The 22798-nt window shown below is 41.7% G+C and overlaps 1 protein-coding gene and 1 pseudogene across 5 annotated transcripts in view; one reads left to right on the top strand and one right to left on the bottom strand.

Moving 5' to 3' along the window:
- Positions 1-22798, top strand: part of CREB5 (cAMP responsive element binding protein 5) — a 146175-nt gene that overhangs the window by 96603 nt on the left and 26774 nt on the right. The window lies entirely within an intron of this gene.
- Positions 1329-22636, bottom strand: LOC115801701 (large ribosomal subunit protein uL16-like; annotated as a pseudogene).

Genomic DNA, 22798 nt, shown 5'->3' with positions numbered 1-22798 from the left:
TAGAGCCCAAGCTATATGTACGTCACCCATGCTCCCCAAGAGCATTTAAGAGTGAAAGATTCAGTTACTTTAAGTCTTCTGTATTCCTAAATTGGCATATATTTTAGTGGCGTGGGATGTGGAAATCTCATATGTGCATCTGACATGTTAATCTCCCTAAAATGGTGGCCTCACTGTTTTTCCTAATGCACTTCAAGAGTATGACCTTAAATTGCATTTGAAATGTCTCACTCAGTTGTCCTGACAACTTTCTTTTCTCAGAATAAACAGAATCCACCTGTATCTGTCACCAGAGACATGAGTACTGTATTGAGTTGGTTTTCATGTTTGATGTTTTATAGGTATTCTTTGAACCAACCTTCAAATTCAGGACAATATTAAATCTAAATTCACGGATCATCAGGTCTGATTCATGAGATGTGTAGATTTTGGCTGATATTATTTTGTAACCATTAAGTTCTGAAATGATCAAAATTGACTTAATAGGAGAAGCTTTGCCTCTTACCTGGGTAATTATTGTCATTTAGAAGGAAATCAACCAGGCTGGTGATCTTCCAGCCCCATCTCCACACTTCACTGTGGGTGTGTTTTAAAATTTGAATGGCAAGTGCTTTGGGGAAACATTACCTAATTAGCCCTGGGTGAGAAATTCTCTTCTGTGGTGTCCTTTTGATAATATACTTAATTGACAACTGATGTTACCGCGATCTGAATTTTATCTGAGATCAAAACTAAGCAAAGATCAGGAGAGAGTGCTTTCGGAGGGCTTACCATCTCTGCACATGGAGAGTGTGAAAAATTAGGATTCAGAAAGAAGTGTAACTGTTATTTCAGAAGGTAAATTAATATAGTACTAAGTACCAGTGTGCTCAGCGTGAATCTTGAATACACACTCCTAGAGTCCCTGATTTTTATCCTGTGATACACACTCTATCTTTAAGTGAAAAATGGAGACTAGTTTAAAAATTTTAAACCTGGGATGATAAAAGAAAGACTTAGAAGAATGAGTACATGCTTCTTTCCATTCATTTTCCCTGTCTATATTCCCCCAGTCTTCCAAGAACACCAAGGGAGGCAATGTTGTGTAGCCAGATTGAGTAACTTAGATGTATTTTTTCTTGTTGGAATCTGATTTAAAGATTCCCCACCCTCACCCCTGGGAAAATAGTTGGGGTTGGTTGCAAAAGAGTATAATATTTACTTCTTTGTTTGTTTAAAAATTGAGTTTTTAGTACATATCCCTCCTACTTCCAGCAAGGATTCTTTTTGGTTTTTGGTGTTTTTTTTTTTTTGACAAGAAAGTAGGATTTATTGGTGGGCATGAGTAAGGAGGGGACAGCAACAAGGCTTTCATTAGTGCAGGGCCCGCCGTTTGTCCAGAGGGCCACGATTAGGGATGTATTTGGCCCCATAGCCATCCGGGATAAGCCGCTTTTCTGCCACCGTGTTTTCAAATTTGTCGGAGTTAAACTTAGTAAATCCCCACTTCTTGGATATGTGGATCTTCTGGCGGCCAGGGAACTTGAACTTGGCCCTGCGGAGGGCCTCAATCCCACGCTCCTTGTTCTGTAGCTTGGTGCGGATGGACATTATGACTTGGCCAATGTGGACCCTGGCCACTGTGCTCTGGGGCTTTCCAAAGACACCGCGGCCTATCAGCTCCAGCACAGGACAACATCTTGTTGATGCGGATGGCAGTGGAAGAGGTGGAGCTGCACTCGGATGTGAAAACCATCTTTGCCACAGCTTTTCACCACGTACTTGTTCGCACAAATACGGGGAGCTTCTAGGGCTTCAGAGGAGCGCTGCTCATACCCATCCGACACACCATGTGGCCACAGAGTGGGAACTCATCCACCTTTGACCTCTTCCGCCCCAGGTCAAAGATGCGGATCTTAGCATCAGGGACACCTCGGCAGAAGGTAGATTTTGGGTACGGCTTGTTCTTAACGATACCGGTAACAGCAAGCGGGGCGGCGTCCCACGGTGACACCATGATCTTTAGTGGCGCGCCGAAGGGAAAGAGGCGCTCCCACGCCTGCTCATGCCTTATATAGGCAGTCTGTATTCACGCGTAGGAACCATGGAGTCCGGGCGAGGGCGGGTAGACGCCCTCAGGTCGAATTTTACCTGAGATCAAAACTAAGCAAAGGGCAGTGGACTGACGAGAGTCCTTTTGGAGGGCTTATCTCTCTGCACACATGAAGAGTGTGCAGAATGAAGTCCATTCTTGCAGAAGCAGTAGTCTGTAAATGCAGATGGCCCTTCCCCTGGTCAGCTGGGCTTCCCCCACGTGAAGTCTGCAGCCTCCAATATGCTCTTCAAAGCATTATGCCATTCTGAAAGTCAGGCTGGATGCTGGGTGGAATGTGTCACAGAAACGGAAGAACAACTCCCCATTGCTAGAGCTGCCATCACTATTTCCACTGGGCTTAGCGGTGACACGTTTGGTTAACCATTTTGTTAGCCTCCGGTTAACCACGCATGCTTTGAAAACCTTACAGAAGTGGGGAGATGTCTATATATAATGTTATTCATATAAAAAGCCAACCCCACAAGATACAGTTCTTTCCTTAGCTGCCACACCAAATCCAGACTCTCTATAACTGGCATTTGGTGAAAGGAAGAAATCACTTGATAAACACTCTTTGGTGATTAATTTATCTGTAAACTAGGGTGGAGTGGAAAATTCTCTAAAAAAGGGAATCGAGCTTGTCTGAGTTTGGAGTCCTTTGACTCAATCTTGTATCCACTTCTCTTTTACAATGATTCTGCCTTATCATTGTGTACGAATAAATACAAATATCAGAGCCCTTGGGTAGAGCATGTTTTCCACCTCCAGTTGAGCTGACTTCCTTTCCTCCTCTATATCTTTCTCCCTTCTCTCTGGCCTTTTGCCTCTTTCTTCCTTTTTGCCTTTTCCACATGCTTTTTATATTATCTACCATCTTCTTCTAACTAGGCAAACTGTCAGGCTGCACCACAAAGAACAACGTCAGGTTCAAATCCCTTGTTTACACTGGCTCTCGAGCAGGTGACTTAACATTTATTTCTTCAGAGGAATTTCCTACATCTTCAGATCATGGGGGATGATCTTCATCACCTACTTCGAAGGTTTAATATCTGTAAAGAACTTTGCTCGCTCTAGAAGGAAGGCACTGATTTAGGACAAGCTACTACATTATTGTCAGTCCCTGGTGAGTAGTTGCTTAGGAGAAATTTGGAGTCAGAAAAGAAATTGCTTAAGCAGGAAGAGAAGACAGTTCATGAAAATGATATCTTAAGCTTGTTAGAAGATAAATTCTTAGGCCATTTTCAATGAATAAATCAAACAGAAAGCTTTCTATTTGGCGTTTTTAGAACGGTACTCAGTTGTGACAATATGATTTAAAGAGGTGGTTCCACATTCCCCACTCCACCACCCCCATTACTTAGGTTGTAGGCAGTGAAACAGTAGAGTTAGATCTCTGGTTTATTGAATTGTACACCATGGAGACAATAGAAATGAAGAGGTAAAAAGATAGCTTAGCAAGAGACTGTAATTTCACTCTTAAAAATGTGCCAAATAGTTAATGTATTCTGCTAGTCATACCTCCTGAAACAAGAAAAGCTCTCCAATTAGAAAAGAGTACAGAAAACTTATTCTTCAACAGCTAGATATTAATGGAATTTTTAAAATGCGTGTGAGAATCAACATGATTTGGATACACATCAGCTCAGAAAAAAAAGTTGTTCCTCATTTTTTGGCTGGAAATGCTCTGGACTATCATCTTCTTGGGCCTAATTCAAAAGTTCTCCTTAAGCATAACTTTTTATAAACACACAAACAACCAGACTCTTCATAAATTATAAATGGCTTTTCTTGGAAATGCCTTAAATGTAGATATGCATTATAAAAAAATTTTTTTTTTGCCTTAAATGTAAACATCAACCAAAAAAAACCCATTTTGTGTTTTGTTTTAGTTTCCCCATGCACAGCTTTATACTTGCTGCTGTGTTTTGCCTAGAGACCCAAAGATTGTGCTGTGATAGAAGCTTTTATTAATGATGGTGCTCCTTCATCCCAAGTCTCTCCCAGGTTTCTCCTGGTCCTTCCTGCTCAGTGAGAACAGGCCATTGACAAATGACATTACTGATTCTCCATGTGCTCAGAGCCCAGGGGCTATTGGTGGATGTGCTGTCTCTGTTGTCTGAGAGCTGCTGAGTTGCGCACCATACAGTCCAGACCACTCACAGGCAGACCGGGAAGTCTTTTTTAGGAGGATGGTAGAGCCATCACAGCAAGCTGATTTGGCTATTGGTCCAGTGGCTTTGGACCACGAACACTTACAAAGCACCCCCCAAAAAACTTAAGCAGCACTTAATGATCAGAGTTTATTACACACTCTTTCTCTTCCCCACCCCCATCCCCAGTCTTCTCCCATATCTTTGTTGACATGCTTGGGGGGACTCAAGCAGGGATCAGATCAGAGGCAAAGGAGAGTGTGAAGAACAGAATGTACCATATACCATTTTACCAAGAAGAAAATCAGAACTGGACATATGCCACATGTTAGTGAGGTGTGGATATCGATACCAAGGGGCAGGACAACTTATACTTCCATACAATCTACTACCCATAGTTTAAGAGAAACACATGGAGACTCTTTACCTATAATAAGCTTGAGGCCCCCTTGGCCAGACAACACAGGTCTCCACAAGGAATGGCACACATCTTGCCATTCCCCAGCAAGTGGAATAAAGCTAGAACACGACAATATGGAACAGCCGTCTTGGAGAAGCCTTGCCAACACCAGGCAGAGGTGTGTCCGGGAAGGTCCTTCAGATGCAGAAGTTTGAGCACCTGAGTTACTGAGAGGTGTCCTCTGGGGATGGAGTGGGGGTGGGAGGGCAGTGCCCACTGAACACAGCTGCTCTAGGAAGGGTGTGGGTAAGGATCTGATGGAGGACAGGTGATGGGGTGCCTGGCTGCTCCACCCAAGCAGCACACTGCCAAGTCGTGGACCTCCCGCCTCCGACACTGCCGTGCAGTGGCTCTTCATGATGGTCATCAAGCACACACACAAGGACTGCTGTGCATTAAAAGGGGAGCAATTGGTATAGTTAATGTTGCCCGCTGTCCATCTCTCTTGGGATGATGGGAAGTGTAGCAGTGAGGAGAAATCCTATCCATCACTATTCATTGCATCACTTTTTTGCCCAGTAATGAGGTCACCCCACTCAGGAAGGGCCCTGGGATGCACATATGGTATCAAGTTTGCTGTGGGAACTTGAATCTGAATTTCATGACTTCTGTGCAATTAAAACCCCAAACTTAGTGTTGCATTAACATGGATTTTCCATAGTGAGTTATAAATGCAAAGTTCTATGTTTCATATGTCTTTTTCTAACATATGTTACTGCCTGTGTTTCTGATTAAAAGCTCGTCCAAAATAAAATAACAAAGGATGACTTTTTTTCCAATAGAACTTTCTTCTATAAAAGCTAGAAATAAGCCCTTACCTAAAATTACCCAGGCTTGCAGGTGCTGGGTTTTGGGGTGTGTGTAGTGTTCACTAGCAAGACAAAGGGCATTATTCTCCCTGCAACCACCACCAGAAGGCATTCTTTCTGTGGAGAAAATTGTAGGCCAACGCTTTAAAGACATTCCATGGCTAGGCACCACTCCTGGAGACTTGCAGGCAGCAGGCAGGCAGGAAGGCAATCATCAAATATTTATTCTAAGGCCACTGTGTATTCAGCACCTTTAAAATTGCCAGGGAAACCAGCCAGGAGCATGTAATACCTGCTAGGGCCAAGTTAGTACCCAAGGTCATTCCATAGTGCTTAAGGAGCTCAGTAATCTGAAAGGAGCAGGGAACCCTAAAACTGTAAGATGGCAGTATCTCACCTGGGTATGGGGATATTGATAGAATAGGAAAATAAAATCCAAGAAAAGTCTCATTAACTAAAGCCGATACTTAACAGTTGCACCACCCCTATCTTTTCCTTTTACATCTCCCTTAACAGACACCCAGCTCCCATTCCCTACACACAACACACACACAACACACACACACACACACAAGCATGCACTACTACTGTCATTCACCATCATCATCACCTCTGCCCAGAAACGGAACCCAACTGGATGGATCAAGCCATCAGTTTGTTTTTTAAAAAAATAATGAACACATTTTAAAAATAACAAGGCAAATGTGCTAAGCTGTGCAAATACAAGGATATTCATCACAGTGTCCTTAGAGAGGGAAAATGGTAGCAGCATGTATGGAACATCAACTGAGAATTGGGATACTCCCCTAGAGAAAATCCAACATCTATTAGGCATGACGTGAGATTTTGTGGGGGGCAGGGATATGGGGACACGGGCTTGTATGGCACACATCCTGGCCTGTGCAGAGGTGAGCAGGACTCTCACCCTCTTGCATTAAGTTCTCTAATCTAGTTTTGTTGATGCAGCTGAAAAGTCACATTAGTTGTTTTGACATGTGCGTCACATAGGGGTGCTCCACAAAGTCATACGAAATCCCTGCATCCTCTGTTACATACGTAACCGCCAAGCTACGTCTCCCCTGAGCTTCCAGTGTACAGTACTGGTGTTTTGGGGGGTTTGTTTTTGTTAACCAAGCATAAGTTGTTACACTGATCCCCATTAAATTTCTCATATTGGATTCCTTGATGCTAGTCTGCCAAGATCTTTTTGGATACTGGTTCATCACCCAGTGTATTTAACACTCTCTACTAGCTTTGTATCATACACAGTTGACGGATGTGGCTTCTGCACTTTCTCTTTAGTTCTAAGCCAGCTGGGAGATGATAGAATTGTAGAAAAAAGAGGGTGCCAGTGTCTGGCAGAGGAGTCAGATTCCCTGAGACATACCGAAAACCTGGCGTGGACCTTATCCATTCCAGGGCAAAGTATCTTTCTGGCTTTTATTGTTCACAATACAGTGTTTCACTTAAGGTGACATCATAGTGAATATCAGTCATTCTCAGATGAAGTGGAGAATTTCTATTAGCCCTATTAAACGATAAGAGCTTCTTATTTTGCTTAAGTGCTTTATTTTTAAAATAATTTTTAATTGACAAAATTCATATAACATAAAATTAGCCATTATAAATTGTACCTTTCAGTGGCATTTAGTACATTCAAAACGTTGTGCAGGGCTTCCCTGGTGGCGCAGTGGTTGGGAGTCCGCCTGCCGATGCAGGGTGCATGGGTTCGTGCCCCAGTCCGGGAGGATCCCGCGTGCCGCGGGGCGGCTGGGCCCGTGAGCCATGGCTGCTGGGCCTGCGCGTCCGGAGCCTGTGCTCCGCAGTGGGAGAGGCCACAGCAGTGAGAGGCCCGCGTACCGCAAAAAAAACCAAAAAAAACCCTTGTGCAACCATCACCTTTATCTAGTTCTAAAATATTTGCATCACCCCCAAAGGAAACCCTGTACCCATTAAGCAGTTACTCCCCATTCTCCCCTCCCCCCAGCCCCTGGCAATCACTACTCTGTTTTCTGTCTCTGTGCATTTACCTATTCTAGATATTTTGTGTAAATGGATTCATACACTATGTGACCCTTTCTGTCTGGCTTTTTCCATTTGATAATGTTTTTGAGATTCATGTATGTTTCCGCAGGTATCAGAACTTCATTCCCTTTTATGGATGAGTAATATTCCATTGTGCTTTATTTTGAATTTTAAAAATCTAAAGTAAAACAAATATATTTTAATGCTAAGAAAAAGAGGTTAATATCTCCTTTTCTTATTTTTCATCAAAAGCTGTTATTAAAACTCTGCCAACAAAACAACTCCACTCTGTCCGAGTAATTATTCAGTATATCCTTATGGCTTATACAGTTTCTTATTCCATTATGTATCCCCATGTCATAGAGGAGGAGGAATTTGAAGCTCAAGGTGACCAGCCAAGTTGGCGGAGCCAGGCTTTTAAACCTAGATTTCTCACTCCAAGCCTTTTGTTCTTCTTCTGAAGTTCTCCGAAACAATGACATTTCTTTCTTTATTTTAGACATTCATACAACTCACTTCTCCAACAGATTCCTACCCCTTAGCAGCCATCAACTCAGACCCTCTCTCTAATGGAATTGGGAGCTCAGGATCCTGCCCTCATTAGTTAGGTAGATTAGGACATGTAGAGCCAGGTGGTTTACTTATCTAAGGACTTATTTAAAGCTGTCTTACAGTAGAATGAAGACTAGCTCCTGCCCTCAGAACAGCAGTTGGTTCTGAAATTCACTAAAATGCACAGCCTGGGCTTCCCTGGTGGCGCAGTGGTTGAGAGTCCGCCTGCCGATGCAGGAGACATGGGTTCATGCCCCGGTCCGGGAAGATCCCACGTGCCACGGAGCGGCTGGGCCCGTGAGCCGTGGCCACTGAGCCTGCATGTCCAGAGCCTGTGCTCCGCAATGGGAGAGGCCACAACAGTGAGAGGCCCGCGTACCGCAAAAAAAAAAAAAAAAAAATGCACAGCCTCTTAAAATGCTCACCAGCCTGATGAATTATAAATGACAGCCCCTGAGTCAAAGAGATGCAGGGAAGCAGTATCTGAAATAGAATAATTCTATAAATGTGTGTTCATTAATTTCTTCACTTAAGAATAAATTGAAGGCTCACTCTTGCAGAACTGTAATTACTATACGATTTAGACATTAATATAAAAAGGGTGGCAGGGAAATTGCTTAAGATTTGTCTCTCGGGTTTGTTTGGCTTTTTAACCACCGAAGTTTAACATGTCACCTAGCGCTTAGGTCTGCTTTACCTCACTTTAGAAGTTATACCCTCAAATGGACAATGAGAGAGTGAAATCAAACACTGAATTCTTTTCCTTGCTTACTTTAGAATTGCCGAAGTTCCACTTTTCTGAGGTACCATCCTTATTTGTGAGATTTCCTTGCATCATTTTCCAGTGGACTAGAATATTGATGTATAATGCAATTCCTTTGTGTTTTTTAATAATTACATCACTTCTAATATCTTCAGAGTTAATACATTTTAATGACAACATGACAAAGAGTATGAATAGTTTTCCTCCCAGACCCTATAGGATCCTCCCCTTTCCCTGGTAATCTCTTCTGCCAACCTGGTAGCCTTTTTTGAAATTTTACTACCAAACCAAAATCTAAAGCAGAAGAATACTTAAACTGTGAAACCATCAGGGCTGAGTTACATTATACAAGTTTTGAAAGCAGCATACTTTATTCCAAGTGATTAAGCCGGGTGTGATTTTAATTAATTTTCTTAACAATGATTCTGAAATAAATGTGGATTTTAAGATCCACTCTGCTGTCAGAGTTATATGATCATTCTCAACAGACATCCTGAAGCCAAGATGTGAATCTGGGCATTAAAGCTATTTCTGCCTTGGCTAAGCGAAGTGCATAGTTTGTGTAACTATCCCGTGGCACCCTCTCATCCCTACCTCTCTCCAACTTTGGGAAGCATTTTGGGATCCAACTGGCGACATAGTGTCATAAAATTCCGTGGATAAATATCAGTTATTTTTCGTGAATTCAGAGACTTAATTTCAGAAATCCTTGATACCTAGAGCAAGTCAGTAATCATCGATATTGCAAGCACTCCTCCAGTGAAGACTTCTGGAGGTGTCACACCATTGACCATGTGGACCATTCAGGAGCCTGTGTTACCACCTCAGCTGATCAACTATGTTGGGAAGGAGAAAGAAAGAGGAAATTACATTTACAGAAATACATTGGGGTGGCCACTGATGGCGATTGTTTCATGTTCAAAAGGAAATATGAAGATGGATTTTATCTTATTTTCATATAGATAGTCTCTCACTTGTGGTCAATCAGCAACACTACATTTTGATGTTATCACGTTCTTTTCTGGAACAAAACCCAAGAGCCGTTTTTAATTAAAACCTTTCTGGAAAGAATGCTTCAACCATGCCTACCCCCCATCCAACTGAATTTCAAATATTTGTTTAATTCGGTTTGGCTTTCAGAGTCTGTAAAGCATAAGCAATCGGCCGAGCTGAAAATGGAGAAGAAATGTTTTTAAAGTTCCACAAATGTTTCTAATGGGCAAGAGTGAGTTGTTAATGGGAGATAAATTGCCTGGGGTGGGTGTGGGTGGGTGTGTCGTGCAAGTGTGCTCACGCAGGCCACATGCGTGCACCCACGTGGAGGTAATGACGTTTGCGTGTACCTGGGCCTCACAGGACATGCTGTGATGCAAAACTGTGCTAAGCTGGAGAGTAAAGAGGTGCTGGGACGAGGCCACCATGGCAGCGGTCGTGCATGGTATGGGATGAGGTAGATAGCTGGTTTCTTACCAGAACTCAGATCCTGGGCAGCAGGCCCATCCTCCCATTGGGAACAGTGAACAAGGAGCTGATAAAATACACAGACCGAATGAAAATGACCCCTATTGACTGAAACCAGCTGTGTCAGGCTTCTCGCTGTCTCTCTTGATTTGCTCTCTCAAATAAATGGATGTGGTAGAGGATGAGAGAAAGTAAACAGAATCATTTTTTTCTTTCTTGCAGTCGCACCTCAGTAACAGCCCTGGTTTTTGTAGCTGAAAAATATGTTTATTTGCTCATTAATTTCCCTCTCTCTCCCTTGCCTTTTCTTGGCATTGGTAGAATGTTATTTAAAATAAGACACAGTTCGGCTTCAAAAAGAAAAATCATTCTGCAAAATACAGCTTGGACTCATTTGCTGGTCATTTATCATCCCTAAGAGAGTGGGGTACAAATATCTTTATTTGGTATGTTTTAATGATTTATAGGGCGATGACTCCTGTTGGCACCAGGATACAGGGAAGCAGCAGTCTCTTTAGGACTTTTAGAAGTGCCCCAAACTGTTTAGAAATGACATGGAGAATATTAAATGTGGCATATGCACAGCAGCTCGATAATCATTTGTCTTCACCGCCTTCCTTTCAAAGATGAGGTAGGCTGGTGCTTTGGGGGTGGACTCAACCCACAGGCCTGAGATTCTCTAAGGGGTGCTTAAAAGTCTTCATTTCCACACTCGGGTGTGTGTGTTTTCTTTCCAGTACTTCAAAAAGGCTTTGGTTTTATGTGTCTCCCATTTCCTTCGGGTAGTGGGCAAATAATAATGTGCCTCACATTAGTGCCCAATAAATATTTGTTGAACGAACAGTTAAATGGAATGTTATAAGGCTTATTAGCATTATTGCCTTGGCATGAAACCTGCAAGAATAGACTTGAGGCAATCAAGTAATTTCCCTTAACAGTGCAAGCTAATTATTTGAGAGATGAAGATCTGGTGCATAGTATTTATTTGTCAGGCTCCATTTGCTCCTAATTGAAGGTGGAAAAGTTGTTTGTAGCATTGAAGGGATAACATAGTGACCCACTGCTAAACAGCTTTTCAATTTTCCATGCTACTCTTTCAGGGAAGATGTATCAAGATGAAGTTAATGCGCATTCCTTTTGTTTATTTGTGTTTTCTTTATTTCTGTTATCATTTTTTTTAGATCTTTAAAATTTATTTATTTATTTATTTTTGGCTGCATGGTGTCTTAGTTGCAGCACGTGGGATCTTCGTTGAGGCATGCCTTTTGTTGCGGCGTGTGGGCTCCTCGTTGCGGTGCGTGGGCTTCTTTCTAGTTGTGGCGTGCAGGTTTTCTCTTCTCTAGTTGTGGCGCTCAGGCTCCAGAGCACGTGGGCTCTGCAGTTTGCAGCTCGCGGGCTCTAGTTGAGGCACGCAAGCTCAGTAGTTGTGGCATGCGGGCTTAGTTGCCCCGCCACACGTGGGATACTAGTTCGCCGGCTAGGGATCGAACCTGCATCCCCTGCATTGTAAGGCAGATTCTTTACCACTGGACCACCAGAGAAGTCCCTTCTGTTATCATTTTTAGAGGGCAGGCAGGGTGTGGAGCGGGGATCTCTTTTGACAGTAATTTTATAATCCACCTACCTGCCTGTATGACTTCTGAAGTCATTCTGCTAATGTTGGTTGTCTGATAAAATTGTCCTTTCATATGAATGCCACCTGCAGTGATCCAAGATGAAAATGCTACATTCGCATCCTAAACCTCAGAAACTTTCATTTCTTCATTCATTCCAGAAATATGAATTCAGTGCCCAATATGTGCCAGGCTCCGTGCTAAAGCTTTGCATTTAATACTGAGCAAAATCCAACATGGTTCCTGCTGTCATGAAGCTTATAATCTGGGATGGTTGGTGGGTATTAAATGAATGATCATACTAAAAATCGTAACTACAAACTGAATTTTAAAAAGAGGAATATGGTTCTACTGGGTCCATGTAACAACAGGAATTGATTTAGACCAGGAGACCAGGGAGAAGTTTACCAAGGAGGATCCTGCGGCTGAGAGCTCTAGAATGTCTGAGGAAAAGGAAAGATCATCCCAGGCAAGAAGATGATCAAATGCAACGCGTTGGTGGGAAGGCCGGGCCACACTCCTCAGTGCCTATGCATATACTATATTAAGGGCTTGACCTTCATCCTCTGAACATTGGAAAGACCTAGAACGGTAATATATCTGAAGGTTAGGAAGTAGGGCTAGGGAGAACAGATACCTGGACCTTATCAGATCTGTGTTTGGGGGGGGGAATATAAGGACCCATTCTTCATAAATGTAACGAGAGGTGATCGTGCTAAGCTCTGGATGGTCCTTTGCTGCAGTTGAGCTGCCTGGAAATTCTCACCACCCACCCTTCCCTCTGCCAAGTTTTGGAACGAGTGTATCTGGGTCTCCACTTGTGTGCTGGACTGTGCAGCAATGGCATCTTGTCATTTTTTTCTGGGTCCTGCTCTTCTTTCTGCCTTTCCTTTTAATGATGGGGAGGTGGTATAACACAGTTTATTCCTGTTTTGGCAAAGTGTGCATGGCAAGCCTTTCAGCCCCTTCTCTGCTGGCGTAGAGAACAGGCTGTGGAGGTAACTCACCTCCACCCCTCTCCAGCGGCGAGAGCTTGGGCACGTGGCTTAGTCTCTCTTTGTGCCTTGCAGGGTTGTTCTGAGGATTAGGTGAGTTAATACTTGTGAAACACAGAACGAGGAGTGGCACATAGTGAGTGCTCAGTTGATGCCAGCAGTTATTATTAGCTGTTTTTACTGATATGGCAAGGTGTCAAAGATGTGTATTGTTGAAGTGAAAAAAAGCAAGATACGAAACGATATATCATAAAAAGGGCTTGCACAAACGTATTCTGACAAACGTTAAGGATATGTCTGCGGATACTTGGTGGTTATATCTGAGGAATGGGGCTTAGAAGGAAGAAGGTAGGCAGGTAGTTTTTACTTTCTCACCACATATTCTTTTTTGTTTGTTTTGTTTTTTGCGGTACGCGGGCCTCTCACTGCTGTGGCCCCTCCCGCCACGGAGCACAGGCTCCGGACGCGCAGGCTCAGCGGCCATGGCTCACGGGCCCAGCTGCTCCGCGGCATGTGGGAGCTTCCCGGACCGGGGCACGAGCTCGCGTCCCCTGCATCGGCAGGCGGACCCTCAACCACTGCGCCACCAGGGAAGCCACACCACATATTCTTGTAGTAGTATTTTTTTTTTTTACTATGCAGCTGTATATTTTTATAATAATGAAATTATAAAGAATAGTCTAGAAAATCCATCAATAGTATTTGCTATGTCAATTAAAAAATAAAGATCTCAATATATTTTTTCATAATTTTCTCCACTTTTAAGTTTGGAGATGTCACTTAGAAACTTTTCTTGGAGTAAAGAAATGTGTATCTGAAGTCCAGCAATTCATCCAATGTTCACTTCTTTTGTTTATGTTCTATTCAAATAAGAGTTTTTTAAACCACGTGCTATCCCATTGTTATAAAATTATTCTACTTGTTCTTCCGTCTCTACGTATGCATAGAGAGAGCTGTCTGGAATACTGTTCACCCACCAAACAATGCATTTGGTTCATTGGTTGCTGACTTCATTGTACTTTTAAGAGTTGCTTAAATTTTTTATAATGAGCATTTTTATAAAAACACTGAAATCGGGGCTTCCCTGGTGGCGCAGTGGTTGAGAGTCCGCCTGCCGACGCAGGGGACACGGGTTCGTGCCCCGGTCCGGGAAGATCCCACATGCCGCGGGCCCGTGAGCCATGGCCGCTGAGCCTGCATGTCCGGAGCCTGTGCTCCGCAATGGGAGAGGACACAACAGTGAGAGGCCCGCGTACCGCAAAACAAAACAAAACACTGAAATCATTTCTAAAAATTGGAGATGAGGAGTATCTGTTCACTTTTCTGTTTAGTAATAAACACAATATGAAGCATCTAATCATTCCCAGGGATTCAGGAAGCTTAACTTTTTCAGGATGATCCTGGTGCAGGTCAGTAGCTTCTGTGTGCTACATGTTGCTCATGAAAGAGGAGGCAAGTGGGCTCCGTGGTTACTGCATCAGGACACAGGAAATGTATTCAGTGATTATCGGATATTAACATATAGTCTGGCAAACTGCCCCCCCTTTTTTTAACAAGTGGAGGCTGTTTACATTTGACTAAAGATTTTGACGAATTGAATTGGTACTTATCAATAGTTTAGTCTGACCAGCTGAGAATCATTAATATTATACAGGGCTGGCACATGGTTGCTTCCATCATCATTTAAATACAACTCTTCCATTTCGCAGTGATTACACGCCACCATCATCAATCAGATAAGAATGCAAATCAGGAGAGAACTTTGAGTCCCGTAGTAAATATTTTATGAAGCCAATGTAAGCTTGCCAACTAGAATATCATCTCTGCAGAAGACACATTTCCAAGGGGTAACTGCATTATACAGTACTTAGTACATTGTGCCCCTCAGGATATGATGATAATTGTCCATGTACAAGAAAAAACAATTTTGAAGAAACTGCGACCAAGTTGATTGCCAACTGATTTTTTTTAACATCTTTATTGGAGTATACTTGCTTTACAATGGTGTGTTAGTTTCTGCTTTATAACAAAGTGAATCAGCTATACCTATACATATATCCCCATATCTCATCCCTCTTGCGTCTCCTTCCCTCCCGCTCTCCCTATCCCACCCCTCCAGGCGGTCACAAAGCACAGAGCTGATCTCCCTGTGCTATGCGGCTGCTTCCCACTAGCTATCTATTTTACGTTTGGTAGTGTATATAAGTCCATGCCCCTCTCTCACTTTGTCCCGGCTTACCCTTCCCCCTCCCCGTGTCCTCAGGTCCATTCTCTACATCTGCGTATTTATAACTGTCTTGCCCTTAGGTTCTTCACAACCCTTTTTTTTTTTAGATTCCCTATATATGTGTTAGCATATGGTATTTGTTTTTCTCTTTCTGACTTACTTCACTCTGTATGACAGACTCTAAGTCCATCCACCTCACTACAAATAACTCAATTTCATTTATTTTTATGGCTCAGTAATATTCCATTGTATATATGTGCCACATCTTCTTCATCCATTCATCTGTCGATGGACACTTAGGCTTCTTCCATGTCCTGCCTATTGTAAATAGAGGGGCAATGAACATTGTGGTACATGACTCTTTTTAAATGATGGTTTACTCAGGGTTTATGCCCAGTAGTGGGATTGCTGGGTTGTATGGTAGTTCTGTTTTTACTTTTTTTAAGGAACCTCCATACTGTTCTCCATAGTGGCTGTATCAATTTACATTCCCACCAGTGGTGCAAGAGGGTTCCCTTTTCTCCACACCCTCTCCAGCATTTATTGTTTGTAGACTTTTTTGGCGGTACGCGGGCCTCTTACTGCTGTGGCCTCTCCCGTTGCAGAGCACAGGCTCCGGACGCGCAGGCTCAGCAGCCATGGCTCACGGGCCCAGCCACCCCGTGGCATGTGGGATCTTCCCAGACCGGGGCACGAACCCGTGTCTCCTGCATTGGCAGGTGGACTCTCAACCACTGCGCCACCAGGGAAGCCCCTGTTTGTAGACTTTTTGATGATGGCCATTCTGACTGGTGTGAGGTGATACCTCATTGTAGTTTTGATTTGCATTTCTCTAATGATTAGTGATGTTGAGCATCCTTTCATGTGTTTGTTGGCAATCTGTATATCTTCTTTGGAGAAATGTCTGTTTAGGTCTTCTGCCCATTTTTGGATTGGGTTGTTTGTTTTTTTGATATTGAGCTGCATGAGCTGCTTGTATATTTTGGAGATGAATCCTTTGTCAGTTGCTTCGTTTGCAAATATTTTCTCCCATTCTGAGTGTTGTCTTTTCATTTTATGGTTTACGGTTTCCTTTGCTGTGCAAAAGCTTTTAAGTTTCATTAGGTCCCATTTGTTTATTTTTGCTTTTAGTTCCATTTCTCTAGGAGGTGGATCAAGAAGGATCTTTCTGTGATTTATGTCATAGAGTGTTCTGCCTATCTTTTCCTCTAAGAGTTTTATAGTGTCTGGCCTTATATTTAGGTCTTTAATCCATTTTGAGTTTATTTTTGTGTATGGTGTTAGGGAGTGTTCTACTTTCATCATTTTACATGTAGCTGTCCAGTTTTCCCAGCACCACTTATTGAAGAGGCTGTCTTTTCTCCGTTGTATATTCTTGCCTCCTTTATCAAAGATAAGGTGACCATATGTGCGTGGGTTTATCTCTGGGCTTTCTATCCTGTTCCACTGATCTATACTTCTGTTTTTGTGCCAGTACCATACTCTCTTGATTACTATAGCTTTGTAGTATAGTCTGAAGTCAGGGAGCCTGATTCCTCCAACTCCGTTTTTCTTTCTCAAGATTGCTTTGGCTATTTGGGGTCTTTTGTGTTTCCATACAAATTGTGAAATTTTTTGCTCTAGTTCTGTAAAACATGCCTTTGGTAGTTTGATAGGGATTGCATTGAATCTGTAGATTGCTTTGGGTAGTATAGTCATTTTCACAGTGTTGATTCTTCCATCCAAGAACATGGTATATCTCTCCATCTTTTTTTATCTCTTTAATTTCTTTTATCAGTGTCTTATAATTTTCTGCATACAGGTCTTTTGTCTCCTTAGGTAGGCTTATTCCTAGGTATTTATTCTTTTTGTTGCAGTGGTAAATGGGAGGTTTCCTTAATTTCTCTTTCAGATTTTTCATCATTAGTGTATAGGAATGCAAGAGATTTTGTATCTTTTGCATTAATTTTGTATCCTGCTACATTACCAAATTCATTGATTAGCTCTAGTAGTTTTTTGATGGCATCTTTAGGATTCTCTAGGTATAGTATCATGTCATCTGCAAACAGAGACAGTTCTACTTCTTTTCTGATTTGGATTCTTTTTCTTTTTTTCTTCTCTGATTGCTGTGGCTAAAAGTTCCAAAACTATGTTGAATAAGAGTGGTGAGAGTGGGCAACCTTGTCCTGTTCCTGATCTTAGTGGAAATGATTTCAGTTTTTCACCACTGAGAACGATGTTGGCTGTGGGTTCGTCATATATAGCCTTTATTATGTTGAGGTAAGTTCCCTCTATGCCTACTTTCTGGAGAGTTTCTATCATAAATGGGTGTTGAATTTTGTCAAAAGCTTTTTCTGCATCTATTGAGATGATCATATGTTTTTTTCTCCTTCAATTTGTTAATATGGTATATCACATTGATTGATTTGCATATATTGAAGAATCCTTGCATTCCTGGGATCAACCCCACCTGATCATGGTGTATGATCCTTTTAATGTGCTATTGGATTCTGTTTGCTAGTATTTTGTTGAGGATTTTTGCATCTATGTTCATCAGTGATATTGGCCTGTAGTTTTCTTTCTTTGTGACATCTTTGGTTTTGGTATCAGGGTGATGGTGGCCTTGTAGAATGAGTTTGGGAGTGTTCCTCCCTCTGCTATATTTTGTAAGAATTTGAGAAGGATAGGTGTTAGCTCTTCTTTAAATGTCTGATAGAATTCACCTGTGAAGCCATCTGGTCCTGGGCTTTTGTTTGTTGGAAGATATTTAATCACAGTTTCAATTTCAGTGCTTGTGATTGGTCTGTTTATATTTTCTATTCCTTCCTGGTTCAGTCTCGGAAGGTTGTGCTTTTCTAAGAATTTGCCCATTTCTTCCAGGTTGTCCTTTTTATTGGCATATAGTTGCTTGTAGTAATCTCTCATGATCCTTTGTATTTCTGTAGGGTCACTTGTTACTTTTCCTTTTTCATTTCTAATTCTGTAGATTTGAGTCTTCTCCCTTTTTTTCTTGATGAGTCTGGCTAATGGTTTATAAATTTTATCTTCTCAAAGAACCAGCTTTTAGTTTCATTGATCTTTGCTATCATTTCCCTCATTTCTTTTTCATTTATTTCTGATCTGATCTTTATGATTTCTTTCCTTCTGATAACTTTGGGGTTTTTTTGTTCCTCTTTCTCTAATTGCTTTAGGTATAAGTTTAGGTTGTTCGTTTGAGATGTTTCTTGTTTCTTGAGGTAGGATTGTATTGGTATAAACTTCCCTCTTAGAACTGCTTTTGCTGCATCCCATAGGTTTTGGGTTGTCGTATTTTCATTACCATTTGTTTCTGGTATTTATTTATTTCCTCTTTGATTTCTTCAGTGATCTCTTGGTTATTTAGTAGTGTATTGTTTAGCCTCCATGTGTTTGTATTTTTTACAGTTTTTTTTCCTGTAATTGATATCTAGTCTTATAGCATTGTGGTTGGAAAAGATACTTGATACAATTTCAGTTTTCTTAAATTTACCAAGGCTTGATTTGTGACCCAAGATATGATCTATCCTGGAGAATGTTCCATGAGCACTTGAGAAGAAAGTGTATTCTGTTGTTTTTCGATGGAATGCCCTATAAATATCAATTAAGTCCATCTTGTTTAATGTATCATTTAAAGCTTGTGTTTCCTTACTTATTTTCATTTTGGTTGGTATGTCCATTGGTGAAAGTAGGGTGTTAAAGCCCCCCACTATTATTGTGTTACTGTCGATCTCCCTTTTTATGGCTGTTAGCATTTGCCTTCTGTATTGAGGTGCTCCTATGTTGGGTGCATAAATATTTACAATTGTTATATCTTCCTCTTGGATCGATCCCTTGATCGTTATGTAGTGTCCTCCTTTGTCTCTTTTAATTGTCTTTATTTTAAAGTCTATTTTGTCTGATATGAGAATTGCTACTCACTCCAGCTTTCTTTTGATTTCCATTTGCATGGAATATCTTCTTCCATCCCCTCACTTTCAGTCTGTATGTATCCCTAGGTCTGAAGTGGGTCTCTTGTAGACAGCATATATATGGGTCTTGTTTTTGTATCCATTCAGCCAGTCTGTGTCTTTTGGTTGGAGCATTTAATCCATTTACATTTAAGGTAATTATTGATCTGTATGTTCCTATTAGCATTTTCTTAATTATTTTGGGTTTGTTATTGTAGATCTTTTCCTTCTCTTTTGTTTTCTGCCTAGAGAAGTTCCTTTAACATTTGTTGTAGAGCTGGTTTTGTGGGCTGAATTCTCTTAGCTTTTGCTTCTTTGTAAAGGTTTTAATTTCTCCATCGAATCTGAACGAGACCCTTGCTGGGTAGAGTAATCTTGGTTGTAGGTTTTTCCCTTTCATCCCTTTAAGTATGTCCTGCCACTCCCTTCTGGCTTGCAGAGTTTCTGCTGAAAAATAACAGTTAATAAGCTGTTAACCTCATGGGGATTCCCGTGTATGTTATTTGTTGCTTTTCCCTTGCTGCTTGTAATATTTTTTCTTTGTATTTAATTTTTGATAGTTTCATTAATATGTGTCTTGGCATGTTTCTCCTTGGATTTATCCTGTATGTGACTCTCTGTGCTTCCTGGACTTGACCATTTCCTTTCCCATATTAGAGAAGTTTTCAACTATAATCTCTTCAAATATTTTCTCAGTCCCTTTCTTTTTCTCTTCTTCTTCTGGGACCCCTATAATTCGAATGCTGGTGCATTTAATGTTGTACCAGAGGTCTCTGAGACTGTCCTCAATTCTTTTCATTCTTTTTTCTTTATTCTGCTCTGAGGCAGTTATTTCCAGTATTTTATCTTCCAGGTCACTTATCCATTCTTCTGCCTCAGTTATTCTGCTATTGATTCCTTCTAGAAGTTTTTAAATTTCATTTATTGTGTTGTTCATCATTGTTTGTTTGCTCTTTAGTTCTTCTAGGTCCTTGTTAAACATTTCTTATATTTTCTCCATTCTATTTCCAAGATTTTGGATCATCTTTACTCTCATTACTCTGAATTCTTTTTCAGGTAGACTGATTATTTCCTCTTCACTTGTTTGTTCTGGTGGGTTTTTACCTTACTCCTTCATCTTCTGTGTATTTCTCTATCTTCTCATTTTGCTTAACTTACTGTGTTTGAGGTCTCCTTTTCAGAGGCTGCAGGTTCGTAGTTCCCGTTGTTTTTGGTGTCTGCCCCCAGTGAGTAAGGTTGCTTCAGTGTGTTGTGTAGGCATCCTGTTGGTGGGGACTGGTGCCTGTGTTCTGGTGGATGAGGCGGGATCTTATCTTTCTGGTGGGCAGGACCATGTCCGGTGGTGTGTTTTGGGGTGTCTGTGAACTTATTATGATTTTAGGCAGCCTCTCTGCTAATGGGTGGGGTTGTGTTCCTGTCTTGCTAGTTGTTTGGCATGGGGTGTCCAGCACTGGAGCTTGCTGGTCATTGAGTGGAGCTGGGTCTTAGTGTGGAGACAGAGATCTTACGAGAGCTCTCGTCGATTGATATTACGAGGGGCTGGGAGGTCTCTGGTGGACCAATGTCCTGTACTCAGCTCTCCCACCTCAGAGGCTCAGGCCTGACATCTGGCCAGAGCACCAAGACCCTGTCAGCCACACGGCTCAGAAGAAAAGGGAAAAAAGAAAGAAAGAAAAATAAAGTTATTAAAATAAAAAATAAATTATTAAAATTAAAAAATAAAGTAATTAAAAAAAAAGAAGAGAGCAACCAAACCAATAAACAAATCCACCAATGATAACAAGCGCTAAAAACTATCCTAAAAAAAAAAAACGGACAGACAGAACCCTAGGACAAATGGTAAAAGCAAAGCTATACAGACAAAATCACACAAAGAAGCATACACATACACACTCACAAAAAGAGAAAAAGGGGAAAAAAATATATATATAAAGGAAGAGAGCAACCAAATCAATAAACAAATCTACCAATGATAATAAGTTCTAAATACTAAACTAAGATAAACATAAAACCAGAAACAAATTAGATGCAGAAAGCAAACCCCGCGTCTACAGTTGCTCCCAAAGTCCACTGCCTCAGTTTTGGGATGATTCGTTGTCTGTTCAGGTATTCCAGAGATGCAGGGTACATCAAGTTGACTGTGGAGATTTAATCCGCTGCTCCTGAAGCTGTCCAGAGAAATTTCCCTTTCTCTTCTTTGTTCGCACAGCTCCTGGGGTTCAGCTTTGGATTTGGCCCCGCCTCTGTGTGTAGGTCGCCCTCTGGCATCTGTTCTTTTGGGAGGTCTGAGGTCTTCTGCCAGCGTTCAGTAGGTGTTCTGTAGGAGCTGTTCCACACGTAGATGTATTTTTGATGTATTTGTGGGGAGGAAGGTGATCTCCATGTCTTACTCCTCTGCCATCTTGAAGGTCCTCCCCGCCAACTGGTTCTTTAAATCTGGCCCAGACTCTTTCATTCATTCATTCATTCATTCATTCATTCATTTATTTATTTATTTAGGGCTGCGTTGGGTCTTCGTTGCTTTGTGTGGGCTTTCTCTAGTTGTGGTGAGTGGCGGCTACTCTTTGCTGCAGTGCGTGGGCTTCTCATTGCGTTGGCTTCTCGTTGCGGAGCACAGGCTCTAGGCGTGTGGGCTTCAGTAGTTGCAGCACGTGCGCTCAGTAGTTGTGGCTCGCAGGCTCTAGGGTGCAGGCTCAGTAGTTGTGGCGCACGGGCTTATTTGCTCCGTGGCATGTGGGATCTTCCCAGATCAGGGCTCGAACCCGTGTCCCCTGCATTGGCAGGAGGATTCTTAACCACTGCGCCACCAGGGAGGCCCGGCCCAGACTCTTTAAATCTGGCCCACTGCCTAATTTTGCACAGCACAGGAGCTAAAAATGGTTTTTACATTTTAAAATGATGGAAAAAATATCAAAAGTAGAATAGCATTTCGTGTCATGTGAAAGTTATATGAAATTCAGATATCCTGTCCCTGTCCCTGTCCAATATAAGTAAAGTTGTATTGGAACACAGCGTAGTCATTTGTTTACATACTGTATACAGCTGTTTTTGTGCTAAAAGGGCTGAGTTGAGTAGTTGTGAGAGACCTTAAGGCATGCAATGAGGAAAACATTTACTATCTGACTTTTTATAGAAAAGCTTGCTGAGCCCTGCTTAGAGATCAGATTCAGGGAGAAGTTATTTGTGTGCATGTCTGTTTGCTTATTGATGGATGATGCTTTTGTGTTGGACGTACCTGGCCTGTGATGTGGTCATCAAAGAAGCTGTAGGAGTGCAGTGGTCCATATTCTTCTACTTTCCTCATTTCCTTCCCAAAGTCAGAAGAACGTTATTATGTGAGAAAATTAGATTATTAAAGGGACTGTGAGAAGTATCATAGTAACAAATGGAAAGATCTACATATTGACTCAAGAAGTTATGGATTTCTTATCTAACTTGAAGACTTAACATTAGTTCTGTTCCTATATTCCAAAATTTGAAGTGATTTCCTCTTTGGGTCTGAGAAATCTTTTGAAAGGCAAAAATCTTTTATTCTTATGACTCACCATAAAACGCAGTGCCATATCGGATGGGCCCTTTGTTCAGTGGCATTATCACATTGAGTGGTTCCATTGGGTTTATACTTGCATTTGGCTGTCGGTAGGATATGATTAACAACTGGATAGTAGGAAATACCTTTTAGCAGAATATCTAGGGTATCCTGCTCATTTCCCCTGACAGTTGAA

Source organism: Delphinapterus leucas, chromosome 9 (genome assembly GCF_059928025.1).
Source record: "Delphinapterus leucas isolate spDelLeu-1000000601 "Yukka" chromosome 9, BTC_Dleu_Yukka2, whole genome shotgun sequence".
Classification (NCBI taxonomy): Eukaryota; Metazoa; Chordata; class Mammalia; order Artiodactyla; family Monodontidae; genus Delphinapterus; species Delphinapterus leucas.
Note: the sequence above shows the minus strand (reverse complement) of the source record. Positions and strands in the feature narration are given on the sequence as shown.